General features: G+C 63.3%; 1 protein-coding gene and 1 long non-coding RNA gene across 5 annotated transcripts in view; one reads left to right on the top strand and one right to left on the bottom strand.

Annotated features, from left to right (window-relative positions):
• Window positions 1–21,603, top strand: part of PRDM16 (PR/SET domain 16) — a 295,888-nt gene that overhangs the window by 195,223 nt on the left and 79,062 nt on the right. The window lies entirely within an intron of this gene.
• LOC132001052 (uncharacterized) lies at window positions 15,712–21,374 on the bottom strand. Its single transcript, XR_009399512.1, has 4 exons — window positions 20,721–21,374; window positions 17,118–17,344; window positions 16,801–16,905; window positions 15,712–16,710 (listed from the first exon to the last, which is right to left on the bottom strand). It is a non-coding gene; the product is annotated as an uncharacterized LOC132001052 (long non-coding RNA).

Below are 21,603 nucleotides of genomic sequence, written 5' to 3' on the forward strand. Positions count from 1 at the left end.
GGGGGGGGGGGGGGGGGGGGGGGGGGGGGGGGGGCGGGGCGGGAGCGTGTCTGTCTCCAGAGCCTGAGCCCATGACCCAGAGCCCGCCGGTCACAGAGCCACAAGGACAAGGACCTCCAGCATCTGAGCCCCCACCTGGCGAAGCCCCCGACCTCCTTGTGTCCACACAGCGCTGGAGCCAACGTCACCTGCCGGCTCTTCTCTCTCTCTGTGGATGGAGGACGGTTGGGGTTTTGTGTTGTTCCCCCTAATCGCCGTGGCCCCCGGGCCGTTTGTTCTCAGAAGACTCGACCCTCCTCCTCCTCTCCTGGGCTTTGATCTTCTGGTTCGGGTTCAGCTGCTTCGTTTTCTGCACTTACCAGCCTGGAGGGAGGGTGTCCCTGACCCTCGGCCGCGGTCTGGCAGACAGATGGGACAGGAAGCGGGGAGTTTCTTTCAGGCTGCGCCCCTATTCATCTTGGATCGATTACAACAGTAGCAGCTCCAAATGTCTTCATAGCCCATTTATGATAAAGCGATGGTAACATCACACGAGAAGAGGAACGTGCAGATTAGTGACATCCGGGCAGCGACGGATTGACTGAGCTCCTGAGCCTGCCCTGAGCGGCCCCTCCCTCCCCGCTCTGGGGAAAGCCCCTGGGGTGCTGGCGGGAACCCCAACAGGGCCTGGGAGATGCTCGCTCTAGCCCTCTCCCTCCCTCCCCCCACCCTGCATTCTTTGGCTTTCCAAGTTTCTGCGAGTCTGCAGGGCAATGGCGCAGCCGCCCAGATAAATCAAGCTGCCGTGGTTACTTTGCAGAAGGCTGGGGATTTATATTTGAGTTTCAGGAAGAGGGGCAAATCCATCACCCTGGAACGCATCTATAGATTTTAAAGTTTGTTTGAGTTATTATGGGGGGGTGGGCTGGTGCCTGGTGGAAGGGGGTTTGGAATAAAACCAAGAGGACTGGCCAAGGAGGCGCGTCTAGCTGAAGGACATGGGCACATCTAGGAGCCATCAATAAGAAGCACTAAGACCTGCGGCTTTCTCTTTGTTCTTTTTAAGAGGAAACACTTAACAATTTGTTGTTCTTTGTTGTACTTTTTTAATGAGCCAAGAGAACATTGCCCTGTCTCCGCACAGCCCAGAGAGGAGGGGTCACAGGCTTTGTCTTTTATATTTTTCATCTTTTTCATTTACATGAAAACTGACAAGAACCCCCCCCCCCCCCCCCATGAAGGAAAGCCGATCTGCCTGGGCCGGTTTCAAAGGCTTCCAATTTAGAGCATCCCCAGCGACTTCATTTCTAATCATGTTTTTACTTTCCTGGTCGACCAATTGGAGACCCCCCCGGGTCACTCTGGTTTCTATTGATTAGAGCACGGCTCCGAGGTGAGGGCCCGCGGCGACGGGGGCAGAGAGGATGCTGCCAGCGGCGGTGGCCCGGCCTGGAGAAGGTATCTGAGGGCTGGAATGACATCTCAGGGGACGGTATCAGGCTTCCAAATTCCTTTCATCCATCAGATGAGAGAACAAGCCACGGCTTTCAGCCGGACAGGGGCCGGGGCTTTCTGCCGGAGCGAATGGGTCCGGGCCACACAGATAAAGAGCTTCTCCTGTTCCTTCTAAACCGTTTCAGGCAGGGTCGTCTGTCACTGACGGAGGCTGGGTGGGGGCGGGGAGGGACCTTTCAGCTCTGATTAGAGGAGCAAGTTCAGGGCCACGGGGAAGCTATCGAAAGTCTTTCCAGCCCTCTTCACAGCTTTACGGGGGGCGTTTGCCCCACGCCACGGGGGACGGGGCCGCCGGGCTTGCGTTCCGGAGGAAACCGTCCTTTTCCAAGACACGCAGGTCAGGTCCATCCGGAAAGAGCTCCAGGTTTCCCAGGTCCCAGCGTCCAGCTGCCAGGAAGAATGGGTGCCCGATACACAACCACAGTGTCCACCAAACGTGGGGAGGAAACCAGAAAGGTGAGGGGCGGGGAAGAGAAAGGGAGTGAAGAGCGCAGGGCTGGAGGCAGGGGTGCAGTGTGGCGGAGAGGAGGGGTGCGGCACGGCAGGATGCAGGGGTGCGGCGCGGCAGGATGCAGGGTGCAGTACGGCGGGACGCGGGGGGCAGTGAGGCAGGACTCGGGGGTGCCACGCGGTGTGATGCAGGGGAGCTGTGTGGCGGGATGCAGGGGTGCAGTGTGGCGAGACGCAGGGGGTGTAGTGCAGCCGGATGCAGAGGTGCAGTGAGGTGGGAAGCAGGGTGCTGTGTGGCGGGACGCAGAGTGGCCAGGTGCAGGGGTGCCGTGCGGCGGGACGCGGGGATGTTTGCCGCCGTGGCTCTGCTCCTATGACAGCATCCCTGGGGACCCGCTGGCACTTGCGGGGGAGCAACAGTGATGAGCTGAGGAGGACGTTCCGGGCCGGCCCTGACCCTGCCGAGGATCCCCACCGATGGGGTGGGGCAGGGGACAGCCAGGTGCGCCGTCTCTCTGGGCGCCGGTCTCTTGCCACGGGCTCCGCCACTAAGCTAGGTGCAGGCCCTCGGGGCCAGGGTCCTCGGGTGAAGGCACAGACCACAGACGTCCCCAGGGAGGGTGTCGGGGGCTCCCGCAGCCTCTCACTTCTGCCCAGATCCGACTTCGCCGTCAGGAACCAGCTTCCCCCTGCACAGCCGCCCCAGGGGCGGGTCCCCCGGGCCTCCCGGCTCCTCACCGGGCCTGGCCTCCGGGCCGGCGGCTCAGGGACGCTCTCGGAGGGCAGGCCTGGCGGGGCCAGCGTCCCGGGCGCCCAGCCTGCCACGCAGCCCGGCCTCCTCACCCCAGCCCCACCGGTCCGCGAGGGATGCTCGCTCCTGATAGGATTATTTCCTTTTAATAAAGACCAAAAAAGTTTCCAAAGGCAAAATGACAGGCTGGTTAACTTTATATCCCAACCCCAAAAAGATACATTTTCCTCTTTGTAATGCACTAGTTAGTGGTTACTGGCACGTTACATTAACTAATTTGAGATCGAATTATCAAATTTGCTCATTGCTGCTAGCGCTAATTTGAAACCTTACAATAAAGAAAGGTTTGAGAAGCACATGAAAGGCGCCACCCACGGCGGCCCCAGCCCGGCCCCGAGCGCCGCAGCGAGACTCGCAAAGGGTTCGGGGTAATTGCAGTCATGAACCGAAGTTGATTGAAGAAAATTATACCCCGGTTTTTTACTGCAAGTTTTTTTTGTGTGGCTTTTCTTCAATTATGCGGTGAAATTCAATTACAAGGGAAGACACGTATAGGACTTTTAATAACTGTATGGAGAGCATCTCGCGAGCTCCCTTCTGCTCCCTCTCGTCAGGTTGCGAACCTACCGCTTTCTCAGACTTGTTCCGGGTCTCGAGGCGGCGGGGTGTTGTGCGAGCTTGTGCGTGGTTGTGGAGAAAATTATCTCCTTCAGATTTTTTTCATCGTCACGGTTTCCTCTTTCCTCGTGCCGTGCTGCTGCTGCTGCTTCTCCAACGTCCACCGGACAGTGTGGGAGAGGAAGCCTCGGCCCGTCACGCGCACACACGCGCACACGCACTCACACACACGCTCCCGCGTCCACACGCACTCCCAGGCAGATCGCTTCCTTCCCAACCTGGGGTTCTTCCCTCCGTCCTTGCCAGCAATCCCACGTGGCCTGGAACGTCCTTGTAGGGTGGGGAATCCCAAAAACCACATTTCCAAAGCGCCAGTACCCAGAGCAGATGGGTAAGCTCTGCGTACCGTCCGGATGCTGAAAGCACGCCGGGGAGCGATAGAGGGTGTCTTTCCTGCCTGCTCCTTGAAAGATCTGTGATAATAAAAAGTAATCGAAACGCCGAGGGGTTTGTGCCTGCGGCCAGCACGCTGCCCACTCCCCCTGGAAAAACACAGCTGGGGATGAGAAAGGGCAGCCCCTGAGCTCCATAATTAATTCACTTACATTTTAAAATTCATGCACAATTTTAAGGCCACGAGTGGCTGCTAACGTGGCGTCGCGTCTGCCGTGACACCCAGCAATCCCGACCCAGGCGTGCCCCGCTTCCGCCGTCTGCCGGAGAAGCTGGGAGAACGTTCCTCCAGGAGCATTTCTGCAGGATCTGCGAACGAGGATGTTGTGGTCAGGGGTCCGGCAGCTCCAAAGGCCGCCTCCCTGTCCCCCCTGCAGCCCAGCAGGGGTAGAGGAACAAGCAGGTCCGCTGGGAGGAGGTCGTGGACACGTGGCTCTGCATGGGGTCCTCCTGCTCCCTCTGAAGGTCAAAGGCGAGATTAGAAGCTGGCAATAAGACTCAATATTTGAAGGGTGAGTCTGTCTGCTTGGGAGAGAGACAGACAGACAGACAGAGGGGGCAGGGGCAGTGGGGGGGGGGGGTAGAGACGGAGGAGAAGCAGGCTCCCCGCTGAGCCAGGAGCCCAGTGTGGACAGACCCTTCACCAACCGAGCCGCCCCGGAGCCCAGTGCTTGGACACTTATTCCAAAGAGTCCTGCCTTCTCTGGCTCCGGAGCCTTGGCCTTGGGGACAGGGGGGAACAGTGGGGAATGATGTGGGCAGTGGCTCACCTCCTGCTCCAGCAGAGCCGAGGCACAAGTCCGAGGCCATCGACGCAGGTGCAGAGAGCGTGGGAGCCAGACAGACGGGGAGAGAAGCCTCCCAGCGTGGGCGTCTTGCTGGCCGGTCCCCGGCTCCAGGGATAGAGTGGGCGGCGGGTGGGGGCACGGCTGAGGACCCGTCTGACGTCCCCAGGAGCCGTTGTCCGCGTGCAGGCCTGCGCTCGTCCCGCGGCTTTCAGACGACTCTCCCCAGAGCTCTGGCCTCTTCCGCCCGCACTGGAGGGAAGCTGAGACAGGCGCCGCGGGGTCAGACAAGCGGGGCTTCCCCCCTCTGGCAGGCACAGCTGAGTGACTCAGGGCCGCCACCGTCCTACTCAGCGCGACCCTGCCTACACGTGGCAGGGGGCCAGGAAGGGGGAGAGTAGAGGCTGCCCGTGCGGGGAAGGTGCTCAGGACTCACACGCGCAGTGGCCAGGTACGGTCTCAGCAGAGACCTGCTTCCTCTTTCCTGCAGGCTGAGCTGCGCGGGTGTGCGCCGCGCCCTCTACGGTCGGTAGGCGGTACTGCGGGGCCGTGGCACACAGAATTTAAGGCAACAGGTAAATCCGGCCAAGACAGGAGAGTAAATTGCTGTGTGTTAAGGACCTGATCCTACAGGTCCCCGGGAATTTGAATGCGGGGCGGTGCCCTGAGTGCGCCCACGTGTCTGTGAGCGTCCCGCGTGTGCCCGCGTCTGAGAATTTGTGCGGGGCGGCCTGGAGAGGCTGAGGCAGGGCTGCCCACAGGGCGCCCGACAGGAGGTGCGGGGTAGGGCTCCGGGGCTGGCGGCGCACCTGCGAGGAAAGGGTGGCCCGGGCCATCGTTATCACCAGGCCAGGGCCAAAGTCTGCCTCTGTCCACCTTGACCGGGAGCAGGCAGGCAGGTTCGATAACGCGGACGTGCCTTCCTAAAGCAGCACCTCGTGCGGAAGCCACCTTCCCAGCACCGCACAAAGGTCTTCCCGAGATAAGACGAAGTTCTTTGATCGCCATCCATCCCTCTACAGGCTTCTCCCCCAGCCCAGGTGACTCAGAGACCTGCCCTCCACACCCCGCCACCGCCGTGACAGCAAGAGCTTCCAAGCTACACCTGCTCCGCCGGGTCCAGCCGGGCCCTCGAGGAGCCGGGGGAGGCCAGGCCCAGGGCGGGGGTGTGCGGGGGGCACCGTCGAGAGGGGACATTGCCCACACGTCTCCCCGTCAGCTTCGTCTGCGACCACAGCTAGGAAGCACGGCCCCAGTCCCCAGACACACTTTGTCACACTCTCAGAGGGACAGAGGCCAGATGCGGGGGTCTGTTACACAGCACGGTGGGGGGTGGCCCCAGACCGTGTGTACAACCCCACGGGCTCTTCACCAAGGGACCAGAATGCGGGGAGGCCAGAAGCGGGACGGGCGTGAGGCTGGAGGCGTGTGGGAGCACCGCATCCCTCCATGAAGCTGGAGCGGGGCCGACCGGAGTGGGGGGCCCTCCGAGGGTGCACACGCGTGTGCCGCATGGGGCAGGGCGTGTGTGTGTGCGTGCGGGTGAGTGCTTGTCTGTGAAGGCCTGGTGCTCACCAGGCTGCCCCTGGGGCCCAGAGAGAGAGGAAGTGGGGGCCTGGGATCAGCCATCGACGACGGACTCAAGTTGCCTCATTCATTCCCCTCAAGAGCCTGTAAAGCTCCCGCTCCTTGTAAAAGCAGAATTTAAAAACAGTCGAGACTCCTGGCCAAGCCCAGCCCCTGCGGCCTGTGGACAGGGCAGTGAGCTCTTGCTGGCCAGTCCTGGCCCTGGATGCGCTCTGAGGCCAGCGGTTGGGGCGTCCTGCTGGTCTGTGAGCCCCTCTGTCCTCAGAGACCCGGGGTGGCCAGACGTCTCAGGCAGGCCATGCACGCAGGAACCCCCACCCTTGAGGTCCTAGCCTCTCCCCAGACGCCGCCCAGGACCCGGCAGAGCAACCTGTCCCCCGGAACCCGGCCTCTCTCACCCCGTGCACACAGACCCTCTTCCACACAGACCGCCTCGCTGCTGGGGACCCGCCATCCCTGCCGATCCCGGGACAGAAAGGAAAGAAAATTCCGCCTTATTTCTGAGAGTGGGGGCTTACGGTGCTCTGGACTTCTGGCATGTGGCTCACGTTGGTGGCACTCCCGCGGCTCAGACTCTGCCGAGATGGGGCTCAGCTTCCAGGCTGTCGGGTGTCCGGGCCCCTGGGTGCCACGAGCAAGGTGCTGGCCGGTGTGGGCAGGGGCGGGGGCTGTGGGGCAGCATTCCAGGCAGCCACTGGCTCCCAGGAAATGCCCCCCGACTGGGTTCTGGGTCCCGTACGGCCGTGGGGAGCAGCGGGGTGGAGCTGGCCCACAGGCCTGGGGCAACCCAGCATCCCACAGGGAGTGGTCCGGGGGTGTCTGGGGGCCTCCTGCTGGTGCACACTGTGTGCGTTGGGTGCAGAAATGAGGTGCTGCTGTCACCTTCTTGGTCTGGGGTCCCTGGACCAGGGGTCTCTCTTGGCACTTAGCACCCAGGAGCCCTGGGGAGCCCCGGCACAAGCGCCCTGTTCCTTCATGGTGTCGGTTGGGGCCACCGTGACCCCGAAAGTGACAAGATACCTGCCACCCCCAAGGGATCTTTGTGAGTCGGCCGCCGGGGCTCAGGACAGGTTGGAAGGAAGGTAGAAGGCTCAGGCTGCAGCGGGCAGGGTCTGAGTCTGACCTTCGTGCCCCTGCACAGCCCGAGCCCATATCCCGCTCTGCAGGCTGACGGGCCGTCTCTGGCTCACCGACATGGGAGAACATCTCCTTCCCGCTCTCAGGAGGGGCTTCTTCCCTGGGACCCCCGGGGGGCAGTTCGTGAGGACCAGGGGGCACCCCACCAGCCCCAGCCAGGGAATGCCTGCCCCCGACCCAGGGGCTGGGGACCAAAGGTGCAGAACCAGGGAGAGCCCCTTGGAGGGCGTGCAGGGGCCCCGGGGCGCAGGCTTCCCAGCAGGTCTGACGGCCCTTCGTCCGGGGCAGTAAAGCTGGGAGACCCCATCCTGAACCTCGTCAGCAAAGAGCACGTTTTCCCTGAGTATTTGCACCTTCTGGCAAGGCAGGTACAACGCGACAGCTTAGGTAATGACATCAAGAGGCCTTTCCAGCTTCAAGAGCTGCGGACGGACCCAGCTCAGCGTGTGCAGAACCTCCCTGTGGCTCTGGGGCCGCAGGCAGGCCGGGAAGCCGGGACAGCGTCCTGGGAAAGGGGGCGAGGGGGCGCTCACGCTCTGCCTAGTCTCGGGATGGAAGGGAGGCCTAGGCTGAAGGACTCTGGCCTGGGAGCCCTGGGGGCAGGCCTCGCAGGCAGGGGAGCTGGCCGCTCCTGGACACTCACCTTCTGGGCAGAGAAACAGCCTGGAGCTGGCTTGGCGCAGCCTGGACAGAGCACCGTGTCTCTGGCGACCTGTCCCCCCTCCCCGGCCACGCCATGGTTGCAGGGGGGTGGGGTGGTCCAGGGCAGGAGTCTCCCAGCCGGGTGGGGGGCACTGGGTGCTCCAGGGAAGGGGCTTTGCGGGGCGGGCCCCTCCGGACCCGCCGCACTCCTCCCCGGAGCTCGTCCTGGCTGTCCTGGGCGCTGCCCTTCCCTGTTCTGTCGGAAGCCCCCAGCAGCCTCCAGGCAGCCTCGCTGTGCAGGCCCCACGCTGCTGCCGGGCTGGGAGGCCATCCTAAGACACAGATGCGACAGACCCCTTCACTCCTCCCTTCCCTGAGGAACGGCTCCACGGTCCTCATCCCCTGGGCTGGGAGCCGGACAGCCTGGGCCCTAGGCCCGGGGCCCGCACCAGGGGAGTGCCACTGGCTCTGTGGAAGGATGCCCCCAGGGTCTGGGCGCAGTCCCCAGCTACCGGGGAGGGGTCCACGTCTCACTCTGGGGGGGCCACACACAGAGGGAGCCACAGCCCCTCGGACGGGGCGCCTCACCAGCCCACCCCTTCTGGGGCCCTGCTCTCTGTGTTCTGACTTCAGGAAAACGCTTTCTTAAGGTGGTTACCCCACACCCCCAGACCCTCTCTGAGGGACACAGAGAGTAGCTCCCAGGAGCGCTCTGGCTGCCTGCAAGGCGCAAAGCCCAAAGCCCCCCGTGGGGTGACCAGCCCCACAGAGCAGAGCGAGAGGGCTCTCAGCGTGACGTCAGGCGCCCCCCTCCCCAGGGAGACATAGTGTCAGGGCGGGCACTGTCCTGGTGGTCAGCACTCCTTTGGGAACCCAAAGCAGTTTAAGTCCCCATGGGGTGGGGATTCACCTCGGCTGACGTGCGTGTAGGACACACAGCGGGGCAATCCCTTCTGTGACCCTGACCACTGGCCTCGGGGACTTTCCCGCAGGGGCACCTGAGCCTGGGACAGCACTCTGGGACGGGCTTAGCGTCCCAGGGCCGCCGTAACGACGCACGGCCTAGACCAGAGCTCTTGTCTCCTCTCGGGGCTGCAGTCGGAAAGCTGAAATCAAGGTGTCACGGGGCCGGTTCCTTCTGGGGACCCTGAGGGGACTCTGTCCTGGTGTGGACCCCACACTCCGACCTCTGCCTCTGGGGTCACATGGCTTCTCCCCGTGTGTCTACAAAGACCCTTCTTCCAAAGAAGGAGAGTCCCGAGGTTCTAGGCGGATGTACACCTTAGGGGAGCCCTGCGAAACCCACTGTAGGGACCACGGAGCGGTCTAAAAGGGGTTGGAGGCCGGTCGGGCAAGGGCCATGGCCCAGGTGATGACTTCCCTCCCACGCTGAGCCTCACCCTGCATGTGTTGGCAGCTCCCGCCAAGGGCTAATCCTAAGAGCAGAAGGAAGGGGCCCTGCCCTGCATGGGAGCCAGAGCCCAGGGCGCAGGATGGGGCCGGGACGCGGCCATCTGTCCCCACCGGCACCGACCCGCAGAAGCTCTCAGGCTCCTGGCCCTCTGGCTCTGTGCCGCCACAAGCTGCCCCAGCCCTGACAGGAGAGGAGGCCACAGCGGGGCTGGGGCTGGGGCTGGGGCACAGGAGAGGGTCTCCTGCTCCCTCACTGGCACCGAGTCTCCCCGTCTGAGAGAGACAAGAGCTCTCAGAGCCTCCAGGCCACCGCGGACCACCACAGACCACCCTCCTGGGACAAAAGGGCCGCGCACACCGTGGGTGGGCCAGGGACCCCAAAGTCTCTGGGGCCAGCAGGAAGACCCCATCCTGAAGGCGGACAGGCAGGTGCCAACCCTTTAAATCTAATATTCAGTGGTTCAAATCTTTTGTTTCAACACCCCCCTTCTTTTCCTGAATTGTCCTCAGCATCGAGTCCCCTCAGAGCCCCCAGCCGCACCCTCGTGAGAACTCCAGCGTCCCTCTCCCCGCCAGACTCCGCACTTGAGATGCCTGCTTCAGGGGGAAGCAGCACCTCGGGCCGCCGCAGGGGTGGGTTCTGAGGCGCTGGGTCCACCTGCGGGACCACAGCTCAGCCCACGGCCTCTGGCTGGGACCCCTCTGCCACCCGCCTGTCTCCCCATCTCCACAGACACGGGCCCCCGGTTCCCTCACCCCACCCTCCCCGATGACACACCCGGAGGCTCTCTCGATACCCCCGTCCGCACAGTCGGGACCAGCAAACACGGCGGGGCCCGGGCCAGAATTCTGCTTACCCCGGCAGTAAGTCGCGTGGCCGGACGCTGCTCTGGCTACGGGGATAATCGGCCTCCACCGGCCGGGGGCTTCCCACCGCTCACAGCCGCTTCTCACGGTGTCAGAGATGACGAGCTGGGCCTCCCTTGGGAGGCCGTGTCACGGTGACAGGGGGACATGCAAAGGGCCGAGGGTGGCACCACAGTCCCCCGACGTACCCTCCCCGGACATCCGGTTCACTTGTCCAGGAGGGAGGGACAGCAGGAGGGTTGGGGAAGCCTCACGTCGGGGGGGAGGTGTCTCAGAGCTTCAGAGGTGAAGCTCACTTCCTTCCTGGGTGGCCACTCCCAACATGGGGCCCGGACAGCGCCCTGGAGGGCCGGTGCTCTGGTGGAGCGTGGGGGGCCCCAGGCACCCAGGGTTCAGGAGCAGGGTCTCTGGGGACTGCACGGTGACCCTGGAGGGCTCTCTTGGTGCACAAGCTGTCAGACGCGTCTTTGGGTCCACATCTCTGGCCTCCAAGCACTGTGCATCTGGGCACAGAGTCCCAGAGAGCAAAGCCTCTCCTGGGCCGTGTGGTGTGCCGGCGGCGGGGCCAGGAGGGGTTCTGACTTCCAGCTGCTGTGGCTACGGGGTCCTGAGTGTTCTGTTACAGGGTTTCCTGACCTCCGAACTGCTGCTGTTTAGGTTCAGCTCGGCCTGCTGTGGGGGCTGTCCTGGGCACGGTGGGCTGTTTGCAGCATCCGGCCTCCACTGACTAGATGATGGGGACCGCTGCCGGCGTCGCGGCTGGTGGAGGGGGCACCTCCTGGCCAAGATGACCACCCGCTGTGTCAGTCCAGCGTCCTGGGGTGGGGGCGGGTTTCTCACTCGAGGGCCACGGGGGTTCTCGCAAAGGCAGTAGGAAACGTGCAGAGACCTTCCTTGTCCAAGGGCAGTGGCTGCGCGTCCTGCTTGGGGCCAACGGGACACGGTGGACCCCCATGTCACCAGGATGCTGTCCCTCCTCCGGGACAGACGGGGTCCCATGCAGACACATTTTTGTCCTGGGAGTGAGTTCTTTGAGACCCTGGGACAACCCTCCCTCCCTCCTACAGAACCGGGCTCAGGTGTCTCGAGTGGCAAGGACTTGGGGCCACCGAGAGCTGGTGCTGCATCTCTGCAGCCGGCTAGGGTCCTGAATGCCTCAGTTTCCCTGTCATAAACAGGCAAGAAGCACAGAGCCGGCTTCTCCTCCGGTGCGCGTGAAGCAGTGGAGCTCAGCATGTCCCCAGGCTGTCCCCAAAGCCATCCGACGTGTTCTGTTAAAGCCGGGCGTGGGCACAGTCTTGGGGGGAGCCAACACGGTGGGGGGAGTCCAGACTGGACGCAGGAACTGTGCCCTGAAGGGGACAGGACACACCCCCGGAGCAAGGCCTTGACCTCGGCTCTGTGAAGCTTGTAGCACACAGCTTAGGACAGTGCACACCTGTTCCTCCCACCCAGGGGCCCTATACTGGACAATGTGGCATCTCAGGGTCTGTGCTGGGGGCAGGGCTGCAGCCACCGAGACCGGGGGGCTCTAACTACCCTGTGCAAGAGGAAGTTGGGGAGGCACCCTGGGCTCAGAGCTCTAGGGTGGGCGGGGGTTGTGTTGTGAGTCTGGGTAGGGAATGCTCTCCTCTGGTTTCTTTATCTAAAAGGTTAAGCATTGGCATGGGGCCCTTCCCACTCACCACCCCCCAGCACCCCATGGTCTGGATCTGGGTGTCCAGTTTTGCAAGAACAGAGTTTGGGGAGCCCGGAGCTGGGACTGCGGCCGGCTCTTTGGGGCTGCTGCCAGCTCACTGGGGCCACACCTCCCCACGGGGCCTGGCAGAGAGCAGAGCGGGGTGACCACGGACGTTGGAGGACTTCGCGCCGCCGAGGCACTCGACTCACCATTTAGAACCTTTCTGACCGCAGCGTAAAAGCAACCCAGAGTGAGGAAGGAGCCTTAAGCCCAGCGGGAAGTGGCCCTTCTAGGAGCCCCACGTGCTGGCACAGGAGGCAGAGCAGGACTCCCTGTGGCTGAGCTCCCAGGGATGCCAGCCTTCCCCTCCCAGCGGCCAAGCCCAGCGGGTCAGGAGTGGGTCGTGGGAAGAGGGGCACTTCTAGTCTGAAGGATCCAGAAGGCACGTCCTTAAGGAGGGCCCGTTCCCGCGGGTAATGCAGGCCTTGTCATTGCCTTGACCCTGAGTCCTTGCTGGCCTGCAGAGCCGGTTTGTGTGGGGCTGAGCTGAGCTCTTCCAGCTGGGAAGAGACGCACCCAGGTGCCAGCTGGGGAAAGCAGCCTGTCCCCAGGGGAGGAAGGTTTCGGACTCTCGGCCCCTTTAAGAGCTCCAGCCCGTCTTGCCGCGTCTCCGATTCCGTGACAAGTGATGACGGGGCTATCTGGAGAACAACAGCTGGAATTCTCAGCCAAGAGGGGTTAAGGACGCCTCTGAGACTTCTGGCCACCCACTTCACCTTGGACTTGTCAAGTCACACGGCACGTTTAACCCTTGCCTGGCTGGAGCTGCCCGCCGCTGCCTGACCTTGAGCCCCGGGCCCAGCTGCAGGGCTGCAGAGAACCCCTGCTCTCCGGTACTCCGCGCCCGCTGCGTCCCGCTGCGTCCCCTGCCTCCTGCCCCACCAGCCCCACCAGCCCACCCGGCCCCGGCTCCTTGCCGGCAAGCTGCGCAGCCCTTTCTGTCGGCAGCCACCCCACGGTCCCACGGGAGAAAACAAGCCCAGGGAGGGGGGCGAGGCTGGGTGTTTAGAGACGCTCCTGAGGAAGCCCGGACCCTGCAGGACCCCGGGATCTTCGGGCAGAAGGAGGGAGCCCGCCTTGGCTTACTCCAGCTGAAGAGGAAGCGGCTGAGCCTGCAGCCCCCTCCTCGGGGAGCCCCCAGCCCCAGGCTCCCCAGCCCGAGACTTTCTCACCTGCTGCTCAGGGGCAGAAATCAGAGCCGGCCTCCTGTGCAGGCCCCGGGTCAGAGGGGGCGGAGATAAGAGCCGGCCCTTTGTGCGGAGAGCTTGGCTTTCAGTGCACAGGAAGTGGGCCTGAATGCCAGAGAGCCGGGCTCAGGGGGACAGTCACACAGCAGCCGGATTCCATCTGATAAGGAAGGACACTAAAGCCACAATGACAGGCCCCTGCCCACCGCAGCCCCCTGCAGCCCCAGGGGGCTCCTGCCCGCCAGCCCGGAACGGCCACCTGCAGAGCCTTCCGTGGGGGCCGGGGGGGCCTTGGCCTCCGGGCCCCTTACCTTGCGGGCTTGGCCCTGGCCGACGGCAGCTTCTCCTGGTCCCCTACCCCTCGCACACCTGATGGGCACGTTCCTTGGAGAACGACCAGAATTCTGAGTCTGGGGGCTGCTTCCCACCTCTCCCCCCACCCCCCAGGCTTTGCAGGGCCCCTCTTTATCCCGGGGTCCCTCGATTAGGACTCATGGAGACCCCCCCACAGAGGGCGCTCAGAACACCCTCGCCGCAGGAGCGCAGGAAGGGGACGGAGGGACGGACGGAGGAGCAGATGTCCCGGGCTCTGTTTCCAGGAGAAGCAGCCGCTGAGATGGTGGCAGAAACTTGGCGGGCGTGGGGGTGGGGGCAGCGCAGGGCGGGGCCTCTCTCGGCCTGTTCTTTCAAAATTAAGCCAAATCCTGGAGGAAAAACATGTTTGTCCAAAACCTCTAATTAGCAGCTGAGCAGGTTCCTGGTGCCTGGGACACCGACAGCCCCTCCAGTGGGAACAGGCGGAGGCGGCCTTCCTCTCTGTTGCCCGGCACCCGGCCGAGGCTTTGGCAAGAGGCTGCGCCGCCGTCACCCCTGGGTCCCCTGTCCTGGGCTCTTGGCGGCTCTGTCCTGGGCTAACGGGCCTCGTTAGCAGGCTCCTCTCCTCGGGGAGAACGGCCGCGCGCGGTCGCCCGGACCCCTCTTCCACCCGCTCTGTGCACAGCCCGAGGGGCTCGGGGGCTGCAGCGTGGGGTCTTTTTCCACTGGACACAGATGTCCCCAAGTCTCTAAGGATGAGGGGGGGTGACCTGCGTGTCCGTGGCTCAACCACGTTGAGGAGCAAAGCCCGGGGCACTTAGGGGGCTTGGTCCCTTAGACGTCGATTTCACGGCAGCTCAGGCCACGCTCTCAGGGTCTCGGGATCGAGTCCCAGGTGCGGCTCTGCGGCCAGCAGGGAGCCTGCGCGAGACCCTCGCCCTCCCGGCCCCTCCCTCTGCTCCCCCCTGCTCTGTGCTCACTCAGTCTCTCTCTAATAAACAAGCAGATAAGATCTTTTAAAAACTAAAGAAAGCCTGGCCCTGGGGCTGGAAGGGTAGCCCGTGGCCAGGCACAAGGACTGGGGGAGCCCGAGGGCCGTGTCCCAGGCAGAGCCGCCCACCGGGGTGTGCCAGCCCGCGCTGCCCCTGTGCCACCACCGCTTGGCCTCTCCCCGTCGCCGCAGCCCATCCTGGAGCTCAGGAGGCCGCGCCGGCGGCTCACGCTCGCTCCTGAGTGGGGACGTGTGTGCGCTTGGAAATTGTAATTAGATCCTGCCTCACGTTGTGTACTAGTTCCCAAGAAAATCATCTATTAATTGATTCCAATTACTCTTAATTGTTTCTCATACATTTCAATTAGGCGGCCCCGTTGTTCCCGGCGGGAGCTCCCGTTAGACAAGCAGCCGTCACGCCTCTGATGGCAGGGGCTGCCGGAGGAGCTCTGCCGAGGGGCGACGGCCCTGCACTCGGCCAAGGCCGGCCCTCGGCTCCCGCGGCTCTGCGGAGCGCGGAGCCCTGTCTTGTCTTGCAGGGGCTTTGGGGCCTCCGGCGCATGCAAGGGAGCAGCCGGGGCCTCACGCGCCTTCCGTCCTAGGGGGACGGCGGTTTCAGCCCCCAGGAAAACAGGCCCCGCTTGCGGTGCCGCCGCTGGAAATGTCCTCAGGGAACCGGGAATCGCCGGGTGGGGAGGGTCAGGTCCCGAAGCGGTCATGAGGCCCGGTTTGCTTTCTTTTGGCTTTCTGGGGTTTCTTTCCCCAAATCTGTCTGAAGTATCAAGGATTAATTTTATTTTATTGTGGTAAAATACATAAATTACCGGTTTAGCTTTTTAAAGTGCAGTTCCGCAGCCTCTGGGACATGCACGGTTGGTGCCACCGTCATGGCTCTTGTGTCCCTGCTGTCCCAGAACTCCGTCGTCCCCGAGCGCATGCGGCCCCGGGAACCACCAGTCTGCTCTCTGCCGCTCTGTTTCGCCCTGTTCTGGACTCATCGTGGAAAGGATCCCTCTGTGAACAGCCCTGCGTCGGGCCGCCCTCCCCGGACTGTTCGGTGGCTCACCACGAAGCAGCCGGGCTCCACCCTGGATTCCTTATTCAGGGCTGAGCAGCAGTCCGTTGTAGGGAGAGGACTGGTCCTCTGCTGATGGACATCTGGGCCTTTCCAGAAGCTGGTTATTGTGAGTGGTGCCGCGAACACTTGTGTCCCAGGTTCTGCTTGGATTTCGGGGACCTGGGGCAGAGGGGTCTGGGCAAGGCACTGCTGGGTCGTCTGGTCTACCTGCCAATCCGATAGGGACAGAGCATCTGCATTTGGGCAGCAGAGGTGAGGGTAAGAGGGACTAAGGTGACCTGAGGAGGTGGGTGTCCGTCCTTCTGGGGACACTGGGAGAGCCCCGAACTGGGGGCTAGAGCAGGTGTGGCCACGGTGTCAGGGAAGGGGTCTGGCCAGGGAAATACAAGCCCTTCTGTGCTCGGTGGGCACAGCAGGGGCGCTGGTGACCGCAGGAGGAGGGCCCACAGGGCCGGGGCCGACGGTCTGGGTGAGGAACGTGGGGTCCCGGGCTGCGCCTGTGCCGGAGCATTTCCTCACTTCCGCATCTCGCTTCAGCGTCGTGGGCTTCCATGAGCCTCCAGAAACCCTCCATGATCCCCAGACTAGAGTGCAGCATCAGAGCAGAGACAGGCGTCCCCAGAATGTGCCAGGGAGGCCTCTCCTCTTAGGCTAAGGTGCCTTCCTCCAGACTCCTCCGGAATCCTCTCTCTGTCGGAAGCCGTCGTGGTCCCGCTGTGGATGCGGGGTCCGTCTCGCCTGGTGCCCATCTTACTCAGAAGCTGCGTGATCACGGCTGCTCTGTGGTCTTTGTCAAACAAAGACGGGTTCACAGAGCTGCCCCGCACCTGGGGACGAGAGTCTGTTTGACCCCACACCCGGCACAACGTCATCTTCAGAAAACAGTGAGGATAGCAGACACAGACAGACCATGGTGCAGCCCGGAAGCTTCCACGGGAAGAGCCAGAGACCCGGACCCCAGCCCAGGGTCCAGGAGTTGCCATCAGCCAGGCCGTGAAGTCGAGAGAGATGCTGTGGTCGCAAAGGAGCCCCAAGCCCCCACCCTCCGACGGGCGTCTTCCGTGCCGCTCAGGTCATTCCCGTAGTCGATCCTCCACAGGCGGTCACTGTGGTGTCTCGGAGTTTCCCGGGTTCATGGCCAGACACAAGACCACCAGCCTCACTCCTCCTGCTTGCTGGAGCTGCCCAGCAAGTCCTATCACTGGACAAGAAAGCAGGACACGGCATCCAGGTGCCGAGGCCACAGAAGAGATAGTGGGAGCTGGCCCTGGGGCACCCACCCAGAAACCACCTGGACACGGTTCCCCGGATGTCTCCACTGCCACCCTGGTCACCGCCAGCTGCACCGGAGTCCTGGCTTGGTCTGCACACTGCCCTCAGCAGCCGTCTGGAGCCCCTGGGGAAGAGGCCGGACGGCACCTGTCTCAGCAGATTTAGCTCCGGCAACCAAACCCGGGTAACGAAGGAAGGTGGCTTCCAAGCGCATCGGGGACCTGCCCTGGACTGACTGCCATCCGCCACCCCCACCCACAAAACAGCCCCCTTTGTGCTCAGAGCCAGAGGCCCCGGCCCCGCCTCGACACGGGCACGGGGGGAAACGGGACACACCTGGTCTCCCAGAGAGGACCGCGGACTCACGGCAAGGCTCTGGCCCGACACAGAATCTGTCACCGTGCGCACCGTCCCCGGTGCTCTGGACAGAAGGCTTCGCGGAGTCTGTGTTCTGGGATCCGGGCCTCCTGCGTGAAGGCGGGCTGAGGTCGGGCGGCTGCCCCGGCCAGGCCCCGGCACAAGGAAGCTGGCCTCGCAGGCAGCCCTTCCTCGGCCTTTCCGCTCTGGAAAGTGAATGAAAGAATATTATTGACTTAGAGCGAGGGACGGCGTGAAAACCTCGGAGGACACCAGGAGGCCCCTGCCGCGGGCACCCACAGAGAGCGCGCTCTTGTCCGACCCGACCACATGGCGTGCATCCGCGAGTGTGGCTCGCGGAGCCGAGCTGGTGTGTTTTGACTCTTGACCGGCCAGCCCAAACAAATACACAGGACTTCAAAGAAGCTGAGTGGGGAGAAGGACATCTGAGATCTAACCCCAGAGGCTGAGGCTTAAAAAAAACACAGCCTCGGACATAAATCTGCAAATAAACTTTCCAAAGGAAAACATCTACTTCTTTCAGAACCCACCCTTCTTCTGCGACCAGTCCCAAGTCCTGGGAGAAAGCGCCACCTGGCCCCGGAGGAGGCAGCCGCGGTCGGGCGGGTCGGAGCCCCTGGCGGCCCGCTCCCTCGGGCGCACCCCAGCAGCCCCAGCCAGGGTCACAGGGGCCACGGGGGCCCCCCCGGCCTGGGCCCCGGGCCTCTCACTCTCCGGGTGTCGGAAGCCGGCATTCCTGCAGATCTCCCTCGCGGAATTCCAGACTCGCGCCCAGCGCGCCGCAGAGAGAGGAAGCCGTGACGGGCCCTGGACAGACGCCGCCCCCTGGATGTGCCACCCCCGCCCCAGAAGCTGTCTCCGGAGGACTGTGGAGCCGAAGGGAGAGCGTAGGGCCTGCTGGGCCGATGCAATGTGTGTGCCTCTCAGACCCCCAGATCATGGGTGTGTGCATGCGTGCATGGAGACGGACCCCTGGGCGTGTGAGCGTGTGTCGGTCCCCTGGGCGTGTGAGCGTGTGTGTCGGTGCGCGTCTACGCGCTCGCTCGCCACCGCAGAAAGGTAAACCGGGAGGGAGGGAGCGGGGAGCGGCGCGAGGGTGGACGGGTTATTCTCCCGATCTGAGCCTCCCGGACATTTCCTGCACTAGAAGCGTCCAGCAGCTGCCTCTCCAAGCCGGCACCTCCCTCCTGTCGGAGAGAATAGCCCTTGTGTGAGTTGGGATAAGCTGCAGTGGGGGGGTGGGGGACAGCACCCAGGACCCGGCTGGGTTCCCAGAGCGTCACCGGCCGAGTTGTGGTTGCTGCCTGCAGGGACCTCTCTGCTCAAGACCTGCCCGCGGAGCTGCGGAGGAGGGCTGTGCCCTGAGGGCAGCCCACGGTGGCTACACCCCGGCTCTGCTCCTGGACTGCGGCCTGGGCACTGCCGGGCCAGCAAGGGGCTGCTGGGGTGCCCGCCATACAGCCGCCACAGCTCCGAGCTGGCCGCCTTCCCCCTGCAGGATTTGGGACAGTTTTCGATTTGTTCTCTCTCCTTGGGGCACCCAAGTGGCACAGGAGGAAAGATTTCTTCCTGATTCGCTTTCTCAGCCCCCCCTCACCTGGTGATCCGGAGCCAAAGCCCCTGAGCTTTGGTGCTGGAAAGAGAGACGGTGGGAGAGAGACACACACACACCCCAGGCCCACACGCAGACACACGCACGAGCCCACACGCAGACACACGCACACGTGTGTGCACACAGAGACACATGCACACGTGAGCGCGCGCACAGACACACGCACGCACATGCACACACATGTCCACACGTACCAGCATGTACACACGCACACTCACGCATGCACACACGCAGAGACACGCACACACGTGCACACAGAGACACACGCACATACGTGCAGACACATGCATGTGTGTGCGCGCACACAGACACACGCACGCACATGCACACACGTGTCCACACGTAACAGGCATGCACACACGCACACTCACGCACGCACAGACACACACTCACGCACGCACACACGTGCACACTCACACACGCACACACGCATGCACACACGCACACTCAGGCGCGCACACATGCATGCACACACGCACACTCACGCATGCACACACGCACACAGACACACGCACAAACGCGCACACAGACACACGCACGCACATGCACACACGTGTCCACACGTACCAGGCATGCACACACGCACACACACGCATACCCACACTCACGCACACACGCACACTCACGCATGCACACATACACGCACACTCACGCATGCACACACGCACACACAACCCTGCATGCACACACGCACACTCACGCACACACACACTCACACACACGCACGCACACACACGTCAGGAGTCATTTGTCCAGTTCTAGGGAAACAAGGCGAACCGCTCTGGGGGCTGCAGGCAGGCTTCCTTGGCATCTCCGAGGGAGACTCCGCCAGGGAGGAAGCGGATCTGACAGTGAGGGGGGAACGGAACAAGCCCCCCGCGGTGATGCGAAGGCTTCCCGGCGCCTCCAGAAACCCTCCACCATCCTCAGATACAACGTCCCCTCAGGGGCCAGGGGCCTCTCCCTCCTCTGGGCAGGGCGGGAGAGGCCCCCTGAACGCTTGGTCGTGGGCTTTCCACAAATGTACTGTTGGACCAGGATGGACCATCTACTCCTCATTATCTGAGCAACCAACCAAGAAACGAGAACGCAACTCGCTGACTTCAGAGGCTCCTTCCAAACTGGGGGTGCTGCTTGTCCTGCCCCGTGTGCCGACAGGGTGGGGGGTGATGAGTATCTCCAGGGCTTGGATCCAGAGCTGGTCCCCCAGGTCTGATGTCAGGCCAGGCCCTCGGCTCGCTAGGGAGACGCCTGGAACCCAGAGTGTCCTGGCCACCGTGCCCTCTGGGGGCTCCAGATGTGAGCAGAATAGAAGGTCTCTCTGTGTGGACGAGGCAGGGGCCTCTCTGGGCAGCATACCGGCCCCGTCTTCCCGGTGCCAAGCTGGGAGCAGGGGTGCATTTGGAGTTGATGCTGACAGAACCCTTGTGAATGGGCCGCTGAGGGACCCCTGTGTGACAGCGGCCACCAGACCGTGAGCAGCCCTCCGGCGGGACTGTGCTGAAATCCCCAAGCCTCGGCCGGCAGGAAGGATCCAGTTCTCAGGGTGGCCAGCAGCCCTGGGACCTCTCGCGGCAGTTTCCTCTTCAGGCCATGAATTGGGAACTTTGGAAACCTTCATTCTGCTCTGTCCTCCCCCAGCCCCGCCTTCCTGGTCCTCAGGCGCCCCCTGATCACTCACCTCCTGAAGCAGTTTCTGGGACACACTGTTCTCCAAACCCCAATAGCTGGACTGTGTCACGTGGGACATAGCCCCAGTGGAAACAGCCCTCCAGGGTTAGAAGGCATCTCTACAGCCCTGGTGGTTGCCGGAGTGGGGCACAGGCAGGCCTCGGTGCACCAGTGTGTGGAATTGTGTACGGACGGATGGACAGACGGACGGAGAGTGATGACAATCCTGAGCAGGCAGCCCTGGCAGGTGCTCAGAGCACAGTGGGAAGGGCACCTACCTCCCTGGAGAAGGCGCTGCCTGGTCCGGAACTCGGTGGCCTCGAGGCTTCCTCTCGCAGAGGGACACAGGCAGGGAGCCTGGCCAGGCGTGGAAGGGCTTTGGACAGACGTGCACCGTGGTCTCACAAGACCCCAACGCCAGCAGCGACACTGGAGGTGACCCCCTCCCCTGTCCCGTACATTCCCTAACTGGCTGCTCAGCAGAGAGTCACCTACTCAGGGGGAAGAGCGAACCCGCCCGCCGGGGGCCGCGGACCTCGAGCAGGTGACCTCCCGCTCCTCTTCCTGGCAGCAGGCGAGTCTGGGAAAACCCTCAGACAGGCCGGCACGGGGCCTGGGGACGGCGTGCCCCACCCGACCCCTGCCGCTCTGCGGAGCTGCGGCAGAATTTCTGACACGAGCCCCAGGATGGATGGTCACGCACTGCCCCCACCTGGGATCACCATCAGGGGCCTCACAACGGAGCTGGATCACTGTTCACTTCCCGTAAAGGGTCTGCACGTGGGGGCTCCAGGTCTGGGGTTCTCCCTGGGTCCTCGGCAGCACCGGCCAAGGTCGTGCTGGGGTCTCACCCGGCTGCTGGGCCCTACCCTCCCTTGATTCTCCAGGCTGCGGACGGCCCGGACCCCGGCACATCCCCGACAGCCCGCACAGACGCGGACCTCTCTAACCCCGCAGGTCCCCCCCTCCCCTTCCCACCCCCTCCCTCCCGAGACGGTTCCAGGTTAGGCGGTCACGCCACGAGCGCCATGGGCAGAAGCGTTCACCAGAGGGACGTCTCGGGAGAGGCCGCAGAATTGCCATAAATGCCGAACTCCTGCTTCTGGAGAACCGGCGTCACGGATCAGTGCGTCCGGGGGTGTCTGGAACATTCCCAGCGAA

The sequence above is a fragment of the Mustela nigripes genome, chromosome 14 (genome assembly GCF_022355385.1).
Source record: "Mustela nigripes isolate SB6536 chromosome 14, MUSNIG.SB6536, whole genome shotgun sequence".
NCBI lineage: Eukaryota > Metazoa > Chordata > Mammalia > Carnivora > Mustelidae > Mustela > Mustela nigripes.